A 4,389-nucleotide genomic window follows, 5' to 3' on the forward strand; every position below is an offset into this window, starting at 1 on the left:
ATTAATTATTAATTAATTACATCATCAATTAATTGTGAATCGATTAGCAATTGTATCATTATTATTCTTGCATTATATTTATTTACTATACATTTCATGTATTATATGATTTATTATATTGATATATATTATATTATTTAGCATAAGTATTTATTATAATTATACATTTATTTATTTTATATATATTTTTAATATATTTATATATAGATTTATTATATAATTATGTGTATATTTATTATAATTGTATATTATATTATTATAATTCTTTATTATAATTATCTATTATAATTATTTGTTATCATATTATTTATTATAGCTATCATATATATTATATGATATATTATTCCATGATTCTATGATTACGTATTATTAGCTTATTGTTTAATTATGTTATCGCATAATATTATCCATGCGTATGTATTGTTACTATTAGTAGATATTTCTATATATTTATTACATTTATTATCTATTACGGTATTATTACGTTATATTATATTAATTATATACATATTATATATGCATACCTTTATACAGCACATGAATACAGAGGAACGCGCAATTGCTCCGCAATTACCGCTCATTGCCGCTCATTATGGGCCAGACGCTGCCCCAGGCTCGCACCCCCCGGCATTCCCGGATCCCGGCGCAGGGAATGGGGCGGCCGGGAATGACCCCCCCTCCCCCCCGGGATGGGCCCGGAGCAGGAGCCGCGGACGGGACGGGGACGGGGACGGGGCAGCGCTGCCCTCCCGCGGGACAGAGCGGACCGAAATCAGCCCGAAACCGACCGAAATCAGCCCAAAATGAGCCCAGAACCAAGGAAATGAGCCCAAAACCGACCAAAATCAGCCAAAAAACGACCAAAATGAGCCCAGAGCCAAGGAAACGAGCCCAGAACCAAGGAAATGAGCCCAGAACCAAGGAAATCAGCCCAAAACCGACCAAAATCAGCCAAAAACAGCCCAAAACGAGCCCAGAGCTAAGGAAATAAGCCCAGAGCCAAGGAAACGAGCCCAAAACCGACCGAAATCAGCCCGAAACCGACCAAAATCAGCCAAAACCAGCCCAAAATGAGCCCAGAACCAAGGAAACGAGCCCAGAACCAAGGAAACGAGCCCAAAACCAACCAAAATCAGCCCGAAACCGACCAAAATCAGCCCGAAACAGCCCAAAATGAGCCCAGAGCCAAGGAAACGAGCCCAGAACCAAGGAAATGAGCCCAAAACCGACCAAAATCAGCCCGAAACAGACCAAAATGAGCCCAGAACCAAGGAAACGAGCCCAGAACCAAGGAAATGAGCCCAAAACCAAAGAAATGAGCCCAGAACCACAGAAAGGAGCCCAAAACCAAAGAAATGAGTCCAAACTCATGGAAATCAGCCCAGAACCGCCCAAAATGAGCCCAGAACCATGGAAAAGAGCCCAAAACCAAAGAAATGAGCACAGAATTGCGGAAAAAAGCCCAAAACCACGGAAATGAGCCGAAAAAAAACAGAAATGAGCTCAAAAACACAGAAATACACCCAGAACCACAGAAATGAGCCCATAACCAAGGAAAGGAGCCCAGAACTACAGAAAGGAACCCAAAATTGCCCAAAATGAGCCGAAAACAGCAGAAATTAGCCCAAAACCACAGAAACGAGCCCCAAAACGCAGAAATGAGCCAAAAAATGCAGAAATGAGCCCAAAAACGCAGAAATGAGACCCAAACTGCCCAAAATGAGCCCAAACCCACATAAATGAGCCCAAAAACACAGAAAAGAGCCCAAAAACGCAGAAATGAGACAAAAATACAGAAATGAGCCCAAACCCACAGAAAGGAACCCAAAACTCCCCAAAATGAGCCCAAAACCACAGAAATGAGACCAAAACCTCAGAAATGAACCCAAAAGCACAGAAATGAGCCGAAAACCTCAGAAATGAGCCCAAAACTGCCCAAAATGAGCCCAAACCCACAGAAATGAGCTCAAACCCACAGAAATGAGCCCAAAACCGCAGAAATGAGCCCAAACCCGCAGACCCGAGCGCAGACCGAGCCCCGCTCGCCCAGGCCCGGCTCTTTCCTTGTCCTGCGGCGCCCCCGTGAGGCCGCGGCCGCGACTGCACCGGGGGGAGCGGGGCCGGGAAGGGGGGGGCGGCCGGGACCCGACCTGGGACAGGGGGGGACGGGGCGAGGGCAGCGAGGGGGGGGCACCGGGTGCGGAGGCACCGGGGTGCTGCAGGTACCAGGGGTGCTGCGGGTACCGGGGGTGCTGCAGGTACCGGGGGTGCTGCAGGTACCGGGGATGCTGCAGGTACCGGGGGTGCTGCAGGTACCGGGGTGCTGCAGGTACCGGGGGTGCTGCAGGTACCGGGGGTGCTGCAGGTACCGGGGGTGAGGAAGGTACCGGGGTGCTGCAGGTACCGGGGGTGCTGCAGGTACCGGGGATGCTGCAGGTACCGGGGTGAGGAAGGTACCGGGGATGCTGAAGGTACCGGGGGTGCTGCAGGTACCGGGGGTGCTGCAGGTACCGAGGATGCTGCAGGTACCGGGGGTGCTGCAGGTACCGAGGATGCTGCAGGTACCGGGGTGCTGCAGGTACCGGGGGTGCTGCAGGTACCGGGGTGCTGCAGGTACCGGGGGTGCTGCAGGTACCGGGGTGCTGCAGGTACCAGGGTGCTGCGGGTACCGGGGATGCTGCAGGTACCGGGGGTGCTGCGGGTACCGGGGGTGCTGCAGGTACCGGGGATGCTGCAGGTACCGGGGGTGCTGCAGGTACCGGGGGTGCTGCAGGTACCGGGGTGCTGCAGGTACCGGGGTGCTGCAGGTACCGGGGGTGCTGCAGGTACCGGGGTGCTGCAGGTACCAGGGTGCTGCGGGTACCGGGGATGCTGCAGGTACCGGGGGTGCTGCGGGTACCGGGGATGCTGCAGGTACCGGGGTGCTGCAGGTACCGGGGGTGCTGCAGGTACCGGGGTGCTGCAGGTACCGGGGTGCTGCAGGTACCGGGGATGCTGCAGGTACCGGGGGTGCTGCAGGTACCGGGGGTGCTGCAGGTACCGGGGGTGCTGAAGGTACCGGGGATGCTGCAGGTACCAGGGTGCTGAAGGTACCGGGGATGCTGCAGGTACCAGGGTGCTGAAGGTACCGGGGTGCTGCGGGTACCGGGGGTGCTGAAGGTACCGGGGATGCTGCAGGTACCGGGGCGAGGAAGGTACCGGGGGTGCTGCAGGTACCGGGGTGCTGAAGGTACCGGGGGTGCTGCAGGTACCGGGGTGCTGAAGGTACCGGGGGTGCTGCAGGTACCGGGGCGAGGAAGGTACCGGGGGTGCTGCAGGTACCGGGGTGCTGAAGGTACCGGGGGTGCTGCAGGTACTGGGGGTGAGGAAGGTACCGGGGGTGCTGCAGGTACCGGGGATGCTGCAGGTACCGGGGGTGCTGCGGGTACCGGGGATGCTGCAGGTACCGGGGTGCTGCAGGTACCGGGGGTGCTGCAGGTACCGGGGTGCTGCAGGTACCGGGGGTGCTGCAGGTACCGGGGATGCTGCAGGTACTGGGGGTGCTGCAGGTACCGGGGGTGAGGAAGGTACCGGGAGTGCTGAAGGTACCGGGGTGCTGCAGGTACCGGGGGTGCTGCGGGTACCGGGGTGCTGCAGGTACCGGGGTGCTGCAGGTACCGGGGTGTTGCAGGTACCGGGGGTGCTGCAGGTACCGGGGTGTTGCAGGTACCGGGGATGCTGCAGGTACCGGGGTGCTGCAGGTACCGGGGGTGCTGCAGGTACCGGGGTGCTGCGGGTACCGGGGTGCTGCAGGTACCGGGGGTGCTGCAGGTACCGGGGGTGCTGCGGGTACCGGGGTGCTGCAGGTACCGGGGGTGCTGCAGGTACCGGGGTGCTGCGGGTATCGGGGTGCTGCAGGTACTGGGGGTGCTGCAGGTACCGGGGTGCTGCGGGTACCGGGGTGCTGCGGGTACCGGGGGTGCTGCAGGTACCGGGGTGCTGCAGGTACCGGGGATGCTGCAGGTACCGGGGTGCTGCAGGTACCAGGGTGCTGCAGGTACCGGGGATGCTGCAGGTACCGGGGTGCTGCAGGTACCGGGGATGCTGCAGGTACCGGGGTGCTGCAGGTACCGGGGATGCTGCAGGTACCGGGGTGCTGCAGGTACCGGGGGTGCTGCAGGTACCGGGGTGCTGCAGGTACCGGGGGTGCTGCAGGTACCGGGGTGCTGAAGGTACCGGGGGTGCTGCAGGTACCGGGGATGCTGCCCCGTGCCGTTGCCGCAGCCCAGCGCATCCATTCCCGGTCCCGCTGCTGCCGCATCCCTGCGCATCCCGCACGTCCCCATGGCAGATCCGGGCCTCCCGCATCCTCCCCGCCCGGGACACAGACGCGATTCCAAGCGCCGGGAA

This window comes from Lathamus discolor, chromosome Z, assembly GCF_037157495.1.
Source record: "Lathamus discolor isolate bLatDis1 chromosome Z, bLatDis1.hap1, whole genome shotgun sequence".
In the NCBI taxonomy this organism is placed as follows: domain Eukaryota; kingdom Metazoa; phylum Chordata; class Aves; order Psittaciformes; family Psittacidae; genus Lathamus; species Lathamus discolor.